General features: G+C 37.6%; 1 protein-coding gene across 1 annotated transcript in view; it reads left to right on the top strand.

Annotated features, from left to right (window-relative positions):
- Positions 1-12,061, top strand: part of LOC139130166 (uncharacterized) — a 58,510-nt gene that overhangs the window by 17,539 nt on the left and 28,910 nt on the right. The gene's annotated exons all lie outside the window — the stretch shown is intronic.

Consider the following 12,061-nt stretch of genomic DNA (forward strand, 5'->3'; position numbering starts at 1 on the left):
TTTTTTTTTCACTTTCCTTCTTCGAGATATATTTTTTTTTTACCAAATTTCGGTGCAATGTTTGTTTGCTTGGTTTTTCACACCCAGTAACAAGATGCTGTTCTATCGCACACAGACTATATTCAAGAAACTAAATAAAGATATGTAAATACATGTACATTTTTGATTCACTTTACAAAAATATCAGTTTATAGATCTTATTTATACCATGGGTAACACACTGAAAATACAAATCAAACAACCTGATTACCGAGTTCTACATTAAGCATTAACAAACTTACAGTGAAAACTTTTCTGAGAACATCACTGGTGTCATCAGAAGAGATGATGGTATCCTACATCAGGGCTGTCAATGTTTTTCAGAATAGAAGGGTACAAGTGAAAGAACAGGAGGGTACAGCCTTGTGCAGAGCTAAGCGGAGCAAGGCGTGCGCGGAAGCGCATGCGGGGGAGGCCGGGAGGGGGGTGTTCCCCCTCCTGAAGCTGAAGCTTTTCTAATTATTCATCTTCAATTGGTGGCCTGTGATGGCACTTTTGAGGGCAATTTACTGTCAAGTTTATTATAACTGAAGTATCAAAAGTAACATGAAATTGAATCTTGTGAAATAAATTATGAAAGACAAACAGAAGTATTTCAGAGTTTATATGTTTATTGATACACCAGGTTATTATTATTTGCATACAAATTCTGTTGAATTACAACCTGCTTAATAAAGATCATAATCTGAAAATCTTCCTCAATGAGACCACTTCAGACGAGTTCTTGTTTTCAGTTGCTGAAAGCTACAGTGATAGTAGCTGTAACTTTTGACAATTTTTCAGTGTTTTTGTTTGTGTATTTATTTCAGTTCCTTGTTTAATAAATTCTAAGTTATTGTTCCTCAAGCTTGAAATGGTTTATGCTTTATAAAACTCCAGAGCTACTGCTTGACTTTTATTGATGCTGCAGTGTGCATCGAACAATTGCCAAGATTTTTTTTCCGAGTCGCAATGGTCCATAATTGTTTTTCCATCAGCCACTTAAAGCCAGATTTTTTTTTTCGAGCAACTCCACCTGGCATCTTTTTTTTCCCCCAAATCTTCCAAGCCCCCCCCCCAGGATATCAAATGGTCCACCCCTAAAGAGATGATAGGTTGTTCCTATTGACACACTGGTAGCTGTTACGATTGGAACGTGTGTACAGCCGGAATGCAGTGCTCCAAGTTGATGCTGGATTTTGAAAATTGACATACACACAATTTGACTGTTGTGGAGGCACCGTGACTGAGATGATGACTTTGCGTGTGTCTCTTATCGATTTCTTGGAACGCGATATATCAATTTACACGTATAGCAATGCCCTAGATGTGGAAACGCAGCTGTCTGTTGGCGGTGTAACGTGCGTCGCTGTGCGGGTCATCAAAAGGTCAACCCCGCTATCCATGGCGGGGTTGACCTTTTGATGACCCACATAGTGACGCACGCCACCCCGCCAAATGATAGCTGCGTTTCCACAGCTAAGCAATGCCCATACTCTGTATTTGAAAGTCGCGTTTCCGAGATGCTGTATGCACTTTATATTAATTTGCCGTTTCGTTTCACACGAGCCAGCACAGAGCGTATACTTAACTTTTCACCCACTTCCCCATTTTACATTGTACAACTGAAAATTGCGAGGGAACTTGTTTCAGAGATCAAAGTCAAGCAGGTGTTTTAAATGTTTACGAGAGAAAAATGTTGATCCGTCTCTTTGAAATTTATCAGGTTGACAAGTATAGGGACATGGTTGATTAATACGATAACCATACACATTAGAGACCATCATCTGAGAACTTCATCAAGTTTTGGATATGCTATGGTAATTGTATTCGATATAACATGATGGGCTGGGAGGAGGTACATTATTGCCCAAATATTTATTTATGATAGAAATTTGACAAAAGGACATAATGAATAAAATTTTCTCGGCGGCCCTACGCACATGACTTGCACTCACCAGACGCTAAAATGCTACAAGGGAGTCCAAATCACTAGTACAGAAATTTGCGAGAAATGGACACTTTCTCGCTGTATTGCGAGAAGTAAGCGAGAAAACATACTTTCTTGCAATCAAGCTGCGAGAACTGTGCTTTCTCGCATGCATCTGCGAGAAACTGAATTGTCGCAATCAATCAGCGAGAACTATGTTTTCTCGTTCTATGTTTTCTCGTTCTGCATCTGCGAGAAATTGTGAAATTTTTGTGAAATGCTTACACAGAAGAATACAATTTCTCGCAGATTCAAAGCGAGAAAACAAATTTCTCGCTGACTGATTGCGAGAATTCAGTTTCTCGCAGATACTGGGCGAGAAAACAAAGTTCTCGCCAGCTGTTTGCGAGAAAATTAAATTCTCGCTAAGTTATTGCGAGAAAGTTATGTATTCTCGCTTACTTCTCGCAAAAAGCGAGAAAGTGTCCATTTCTCGTAAATTTCTCGCAAATTTCTGGACTAGTGAATATCAACAGCATGATCGGTGAATGACAATAAGACAGTACTGAGCGAAGTGATCTGAATTGGAAGAAAAGGCGAGTGACGTAATAAATGTCTAGCTATCCATGGTATCGGTGATTCTGTATTTATTTTGTTTTCTCTGCGTCTACAGAGAGGATACAGATATCCGCGCCGCGGAGACGTCTTTTTTGGCAATCGGACCCAACCCAACCGCTAGAATATCCCTTTGAGTGCTGTATTTTTCCCGCCAAAATTTCAATGCAACATTTTACAAATTTTTATGAATTTTTCTGTATTTGTTTTATAATTTGGGAGCAAATAGACATAACATTTCATTGGCTATCGTTTTTTATCAAAAAATGTGGAAAAAAATTGACTTGGATATATTCTATCAAGGCGACAAATATTGACTTTATCGCTCAGACGGGAGGGTTAAAGACATATGTTGAGTTCTGGGTTCCCCAAGCATCAAATTTACCGCCATAGTGGCAAGTAAAATCTGAGTCGTACAACGGTCGAGCGTCACATTGTTCGCAAAAACTCTCCACATTGAGGTTTTAAGCCGCGGAGAATGAAGACAAAATAGCGATATGCCAAATAGTTTCGCAAAGTTAAGTACGCAATTCAGATTTAAGAGAAATCAGTGAAAGGTATGAAGCATTGACGAGAAATTTGAAATTTAAAGCTCCTCTTTTCAGAGCCTACGAGGGAATTTCTGGAGGGAAAAGTTTTTTGAAAGAAGCTTCCCGATTCTAACAAAATATGGCAAAAAGCTCCTCCGTCCATTGACACTGTTAATCCGTTTAGAAAGTTTAGATTTAGACTGTAAACTAGAAATTCTGTGCGCAATGAACCTTACATATAATTAACTCTCTTTGAATATAACAAGACAAACATACAATAATTTTGCATTTGGTCCGTGCAGTGAAATGAGCTACTGAAGCTTGTCTTTCATAAATGTTTAAAAAATCTCCAATTTATTTTACGACTCAGACCTGATGTTACCTTTCATATATGATTATGTTGCTGTATCAACTACTATCGCGAATTGCATCACTGCATGAAAACCCTATAATGCTCACTGTATTAGCATGGATTATTGCCTGTATTTTAGCTGAAGAGTGCATATACAGATGAATACAGTCAAGAATCCATTTTTTGTATTCAGCAAGGCTGTATTTATGTGGATTCATGCGAATTCACGTGTATTATACTATAATACAGGCAACCTATTTATGTGAATTTATCTGAATTATAGGGTTTTCATGCAGTGCATCATTTAAGTCAACAAACAGTACCGATATTCGATTTTAAAATGTAATCAAAATCATATGGTGATACTCGTGCGGGAGTTTTGCTTATTATACAATTCTTACTGCGCGATGAAATAAAGTCTTGAAAGCATCTGTAAGATGCTAGCTAACCTTGAAAGTTCTGCTGAGAAATTATTCGTATCCACGTGTGTTTCCTCTGATAAAAAAATTAATATCTCATCAGTATCGATATGTAGGTCACTACAGCAAAAATATTTGCGTGGCGATAGTCATTGATAAACAAAATATCCATCTTCCTGCAAATGAGAAACATACATGCAGACGAAATATACATCGTGTGAAGATCAGCGTTCTTGCACAGACTGGTGAAAATTCTCTCAAGTGTTCCGAGTCATCAAAATATCCTTGAGGTATTTTTAATCTATTCAAAGGAAGGTAACGTATCATGTTGCGAAACAGCTTTTTTGTTCGTCTTTATGTGTTTTGTTTATGGCAGAACAAATCCTTAAAATTCTCTACATGAAGCCATGCTTGTCAGTAACTTTTACTATGACATTCTAGGAGCCGCATGGATTCTGAGATGAACTTTAAATACTTCTGACTCACTTGACTATGAATAAAACAATTGTTCGCCCTAAATCCATGTCAGCACACGTCTGCCATCACCATTGATGTTAATGGGTTTGGGCCAAACCATTGCGGTGAAAGGGAAGGAATCTTGAAGGAATATCTTTATACCCCAAAGCCTGTTTACGGCAATGTTTTTGACGCAGACCCCCATGAGAGCTGTACGGTGAAGTGAAATGAAAGATGCTGAGTGCAGAAAAGGCGGGAAGAGTAAGGGGACAACTGCTGTATCTATTTTATCTCATTCTCTGTGGGTATACGGGGAGAGAGAGAGAGAGAGAGAGAGAGAGAGAGAGAGAGAGAGAGAGAGAGAGAGAGAGAGAGAGAGAGTGTGTGTGTGTGTGTGTGTGCACGTGTGTTTGTGTGAATACTGATCATGTATAACTGTATGATACGTATCTCCAAAGTGTTTGCAGTGGTCAAGGACGATATCTTTCATTTCGTTTTTGTGCATGGTTCTCAACCTACCTATGATGGGAAAGTTAGTAAATGGAACTTCAGTTTAATTGTTTGTTGATATGAAAACAAATTATTAAAATTTCTCGACGTTTACATTCACTCAACGATAATGATTGATGATTATCAGTTAAATGAAACGATGACACAATAAATGCCCGCATATTCAGTTCAGGAAACTTTCCTTGAATAGATTTTGTCTTGGGTGCAAATTGCAAACTACATGTTGTAATACACAACAAGAGTTAGAAATCATGATCTACTCTTAACATTAACATAATCATATTGTCATAACAAAAAAGTTATGTGTGTTCGTGACGATAGCTCTATTTCTTATGCGTCTTTTCAACTTTTAGGCATTTATGGAATGAAATTCCTGTATGACCTAAATTTTTACTTTGGCTTAGTCTTATGTGTTAACCTGTCGACCGCGTTAAAGTTTTGATGCAGGAGTCGCTTGGGTTGAAAAATCGTATTTAAGATTACAAGAATAGGATAGTGGTAAAATTCCCCAAATTCATTGTACTCAATCTGCATTTGTCAAGGGGAGGGATATCTCAGATTGTATTCGCTTAATTGAGGAAATCATGACCTATACTGAGGAGCATGACTTGACAGGGATTTTTTGACAGTGGACTTTCAGAAAGCATTTGATTCCTTGGAGTGGCCATTTCTTTATAAGTGTCTAGATCTTGAAGCCTTTAATTTTGGTCTGTCATTTATTAGTTGGATCAAGACATACTATAAGGATATTGAGAGTACAGTTATTAATTATGGTTACACCACTGGTTATTTTAACATCGAGCGGGGAGCTCGCCAGAGAGACCCACTTTCACCTGCTTTATATATTTTAGCCCTTGAAACACTTTAAATTGCGATTCGAAGAATTCTGGTATCCATGGTTTCCATATAGGGGAAGACGAAGTGAAGGAAATTGCTTCCGTACTTTAGCTGATGAGGACTCAGTGACTTTTCTTTTTGTAATTTTGGAACTTTTCTCTAATGTATCTGGTCTCCACATAAATTTAGAAAAAACAGAGGCCATCTGGCTTGGGAAATGGAAGAAAAGGAAACATAAATTATTCGGAATAAAATGGCCTAATGAGTCAATCAAAGTTGTTGGAGTTTTTATCGCTTATGATAGAGAGTGGGCTATACTTAACAATTATGTTAAACCTCCAGAAAACTTAGAATTGACTCTTAACTTCTTGTGTCAACGTGATCTTACCATTTTAGGTAAAATCCAGGTGGTTAAGAGTCTAGCGGTATCTAAGATTGTCTACCTTATGCGTATGACAAGTGTTCCGAAGAAGATTTTGAATAAGGTTAATATTAATTTTTTTTTCGTTTGTCTGCAAAGGGAAAGATAGAATTGCAAGGAAAGTAATGATGTCAGATATTAAGTATGGTGGCCTGCGTGCCCCAGATTTTGTTTGTTTCTCTTAAGTCACTTCGTGTATCATGGATTAAACGTTTTCTGGACTTTTCTGTTAAACACCCATGGAAGCAGTTTTTTTATTAAACGGTTGCAACCAGTAGGTGGTAAATTTGTATGTATCTGCAACTATAATATTAACTTGCTCCCTGTTCACCTTGGTGAGTTTTATTGTGAAGCACTTAACTCCTGGATGGACTTTTAGAGTATCAATACTCAGAATTTTGTTATGAATTGGAATAAAAAAATATTATTATTAATGGGAAATCTGTGTATTGTCAAGATATCTTTTAGAAAGGGATTTCCTATGTAACTGATTTATTAGAGAGGTGAAGATTTAAAGGAGCTCACGGCCTTTCGGCCACCCAAGCATGCGCATTTAAGTTAATTTGTATTTGGGATGCACTCCCACCTGACCTTAGGATAGCGCCACCATCTTTAGAATCGACTACTCCATGTGATGATTTCTATGTATACATAATAGAAAATTTATTAATATTCTTGAGGCCAGTAAAACTGTAATTAAAAACACCTTAAGGGGAAGGAATACTGCCCTTCCTACCAGTTCTGGTTATATTTTAAGAGATTTTAATATTTCCGTTGGTGAACTTTCAAAGTTATATTTACTTCCATTTAACTGTACAATTGATACCAGAGCTAGAAACTTTCAATTTAAGCTCTTACATTGTATTATCTACACAAATAACGATCTCTTTAAAATGAAGCTCTGAATGTCACTGATTCACTCTGTAGTTTTCGTCGAAGGAAAGTTGAAACAAGAAATCATGTTTTATTTTTGCATTTTTGCTACTAGAGAACTCTGGGATACTTTTCACAAATCGTATAAGAACAGGTGCAGCAAACGGAGCTATTCATCGAAAAAGCTATTCCGGGACCATTTTTGAGGGCAGGGGAAATTTTAATTTGCTAGGGCAGGGGACATATTTTCGGTGGCAGGGGAGCAAATTTTAGTTTTTTGTCGGGCAGGGCAGCTATCGGTTGATTGTCCTGGGGACAGGGCTTGGCGAAAACGGGGAGAGGGGAAGCTACTTTTAAAACGGGGACAGGGGAATTAAGTTGAGCAATGTGTTTCGGGGATGAGACACAGGATAAGTATACTTTTTACAGGTTACCCAGACTACCTAGTCTTGTAATAATGGGAAAATGGCTTTAAACATCACCCAGCTTGTCTTGTATATTCTTTAGTGTGTTTTGTGTCTAAATTGTGTTTTGGCTGTTAGTGTGAAAATTAACAAACGGATCGTTAATTTTAAAGTAAGACATGGCGAAAAAATCGACAAAATCGACAGGTCTTTTCATCACAGGGTAGGGTAGCTTCATGTCTGCAGTGAAAATGGAATGACAAATTTTTAAGGGAAATTTTCCAGGGCAGGGGAAATCGGCAAGTTTTTTTCGCCACAGGGCAGGGGAGCTTCAAAAATTCACAGTGGGGAGGGGAAACAGGCAAAAATAAGTGGGGAGTGGGTAAAAATGAAGTTTGAGTGCGGGAGGGTAAGTCGAAAATTTTCAGTGGGAGGGCAAATTATGAACAGCTAATTAATTAAACTCATGACTTAAAATTAGTCAGTTCACATTATTTGTCATGCACAATATATCTTATCATAGTAAAGACCCCTTTAGAAGTGCATTGTTCGTTGGCTGCACCTGAAAGAACTTGAGTTCAGAGTTTCCAACTCTACGACATGTAATTCTTGGTTCCGTGGATTTTTCAAGCATTTTAAACCATCTTTTGACGGAATGTTGAGAAATATATTGCAAAGCATAGTGGAAAACTAGAAATGTACATTACCGAAAGAAATGTAATTTAGTTGGGTTTTTTTCAAAAGCGCTCATTTTTTCTGTATGCCACTATTGTGTGTCTTTCTTTTTTTTCTTTTTCTTGTGTCTTTGTGTCAGGAAAAGCTCTAAAAATCTTTAAAAAAGTCCCCAAGTTTGTCAAGAAAATACCTAAAATACAGCTTGAGTACTGTGTGGTTTCTAATGTTGGCAACATTAAAATTTCGACTAGCATGCGCAGATGAAAATAGCGCCTCCAGAGGTGTTTTACAGAAATTCTTTTCATGAGACTTGTTACACCCTTTATTTAATTACACCATAGACCCAGTTTTTCTCGAGGGTCTATGATTACACCACAAATCCAACAGCCAGTTCGCTAGAGTCTGCATGTTGATTCAAGCAGACAATAATCTTTGCAAATTTGTTCATGTTCAAGCCAAACAAGCGTTTTTTTAAGGTGTAAAGTCTCAAAAGTTGGCACCATTTTCCACCACAGGTCACGAACCGACCCGGAAATGAATATTTGCACTCGCCGTTTACCTGGCAGAAGTGGGGCTTCGTCGCTATTAACAGGTACCTTGCAGCTAAATGCAGGTAAGGGTAACTGCTGAAACTCGTGATCAACCACTAAATTATGCATGCAGACAATCGTGCAAATCATTCGTTGTCAGAGGTGTGTCCAGACTATGCTGTTCAACCTACAGTCGCTTGTTGGTACATGGCGAAGCCCGCGCGTTGTCGCCGACTCGATCTCGTCAGCCATTTGCACACAGTCCATGCAGCCAACAATGAGATGCTAATGATATGCGTAGTGTAGAAGTTTAAGGTCTCCTCGACTAACGGCGACTAACTTGCAGGTGGTTGCTCCCTTTCTATTATTTTTATAGCATTTTATACAAATACATGATGTGGAGATATGAAGAGGTCACGTTAGGGCAACTCTGTATATGTGGTCATGTCCGGGGGTCATGTATATCACAGGTGCTCAAATCAACCAGTGATCGCGAAGCCCCCTGTAAACGTACATAAATAGTACGTTTACCGGGGGCTTCGCAATCACCGGTTGATTTGAGCACCTGTGTGTATATGTACCCAAAATAGCTTATCCTTGGAGGGAGGGGGGGGGGGTACTCGAACAGAAAATGGGTGTACGGGTGTATACCGCCCGAATGACCGTCACATTTTCATGAAAAATCCCGAAGCCTTGATCGATTTTTCATCCATAACTTCCATCTGTCGATAACAAAGCAAATGTCCCATTCGATTGCATTGCATGCTTCACATGCAACATTATAAAGGTGAAAATTCCCCAAATTTGTCAAGCAAATCCATAACAATGTGTCAGAATTTTGGAATATCCATGGGTGGATGTTTTCAACTTTGACAGTACATCCCTGCCTGAAAAAATTTTATATATCTTAAGTACCCCACCCCAACCCCTGGGAGTTAATATTGTAAATCGGCAGCGTCTGTATACACATGTATAGTATGTATGTCTGTCCAAATCAAAAGCTCAAAACTACAGCACCTACCACGTTAGTATTTGGTGTACAGGTGTACCCAGGGGTGAAGATGTGAATTTATTCAAATGAATGACAGTGTCAAAATATACAAGTGGATTAAAAAAAGGAAAAATCCAGCAAATTGCTGAAACTCTGTAAATACAGGTCAGAATTGCTTGAAACTTGGTATGTAGGTTTCTTACTTTTGAAAGGTAACTGTAGGTAGGTGTGTACAAATTGTTGTAAAATGTGCATGTTTGTAATTTTTGGGCAATGTTTCCCATTACTGGTCACAAAGTCTTCTTGTCTGAAACCATTTGTTCAATTGCTTTGAAACTTGGTATTCAGGTTCCTCGGGTGGAATGCTTACATAGTTATCCATAACAGAATAGAATCTTGTAGATGTGGATTGCAGAATAAGAAAAAATATTTTTCTTGAACTACAATAGTTATTGATGAGAGAGTTATTACTTTGATATTTGGTAAATATGTTGGTAGGGACAATGTTAGCGATATTTTGGTTAAATAGCATGAATTGGTACATATGTATTTTTGATTTTATTTCCCTGATTTTTGGTCAAAAGTCTTGCTTCAGGAATCATATTTTCGATCTGTATGAAATGGTACGTTTTTAAGGATGATCTTTATAAATCCAAATGATGATGAAATTTGGATTAGTAAATATGAACAAATTGGAAGACAGAAGTTACAATTTTTGCCTGTTTTACTTTTAGTAAAAAAAGCCAGGTATAATATTCTTGAAGTCCCTGGTCCAATTACAAAAACTTAAGGATTTCTGTATATTCACCTGGTCATTTTGTGGTAAATGCATGCTCAACTGTAAATCGGTACTTAATCAAATGAAGTTACCATTACTAAAAATATGCTAATGAGCAGCAAAAGTGTAAACTTGGAGAGGATCTCAATTACCGTTGGTCAGATTTTCTTGAAAATCTTTCCTGAAGTACCTTGGGCTGACCTCATATGTGTTGATTACTTTATAGCTCATTATCTGGGAATTGTAACAAATAAAGGTAGTGAACATGGCATATTGAACAATAAGTGTTGTGTGGAAGTAGCCATATGGTGAGTCCATGAGAAGTTGTGGCTTACAGATCTTGTAAACAGTCAGCTTTTGCAACCACAAGTATTCATGATGACATAAATATATACAAAAAATGTCATCTGTATAGACAGCAAACTGTGCTTATTAATCCAGCAAGGTCAGGCTACTTATCACCAAATCTTACATCTGTGGATGTAAATATGACAAATTTATATACAATAAATACTGAAATTGCTTTGAAATTTGGTTTGCAGGTTTTTGTCATGTTGATGACATTGTGTGTCTTTGTGGGCCAAATAATTGCTTCTGCTCAAATCCTTTGTTTGATGCTTTGGTGAGAAGGGCTTTCAGACCCTTTACCTGCCAGACAGTATCACTTCCCCATCTGCCAAGTCAGTAAAAACCAGTATTGAGCCAAAACCATATGTATTTTCACCCACTTGGCTTGGTATGTTATAGAGCTTTAGTCTGTAAAATCATGTGTACAGTATCTCTGTCTTCAGGGACCTTCAAATCCACAAGTCTTTTTTAAAATGCTCCGTATGGGACATGTTTTGCTTCACTATAAATTTTAACCAACTTGATCTGATGGTGGAATATGAACTTGGCAGGTAAAACAGTTACATTATCTGATGTCACAGGCTCCTCAGTAGGTACATTATAGGTTTGCTTTGGGAAATTTTCCCATTTGACTCTGATACCGCAATGCGTGTTTAACTGGATGGCAGTTTGGCACACACCTTTATCATCAACAGCCCTCAAAAATGCCTATTTTTACATGCTACCTTAGTCTTTGATTGTTCCATATACATTAGAGAGAATAAATATTGTCTACATTGATTGCACGCATACAATATTATAAGAAGACACCTTTATTTTTTGTATGGTAGAATGTATCACTAATTATGATATACTAGGCTGCATGGTGTTGTACCGGTATAAGTGTGGTGTCTGTTGCAACACTTACCAGCCATTTCGTACTTAGAAAAGAAACCAAGCAATGAGGTTCTGAACTCAAAAGTGCTGATCAATGACAGTAATTTTCAATTGATTCTACAGGATGATATGACCTTAGAGCTCAATGCTGAATTACAGTAAATTTTGGCTGCTTAGAATCAACTCTTCGACTTTTGAAAATGTAATCTTCGCTGGCTGTCCATACTAGACAGGTGAGTTTTTGAACAAAAAGAGAATACATATAATAGATTTGGTATACAGAAAACTGTCATTGTCAAAAACAAATCATTATTCTTTAGCCTGTCATTCTCATGCAGACCAATTTGTGCATCGTAAATGCAACACAAATGTGATGTTTAGCCGACTTTTCAAGAACATTTCAAACAATGCCACCCAGAATTTATGTCAAGTGTGTGATGTGTCAACTGCCGACAGGTATGAAAAGAAATGCCTCCGATGAAATGAATCAGAGATTGT

This window comes from Ptychodera flava, chromosome 3 (genome assembly GCF_041260155.1).
Source record: "Ptychodera flava strain L36383 chromosome 3, AS_Pfla_20210202, whole genome shotgun sequence".
Taxonomy (NCBI): Eukaryota; Metazoa; Hemichordata; class Enteropneusta; family Ptychoderidae; genus Ptychodera; species Ptychodera flava.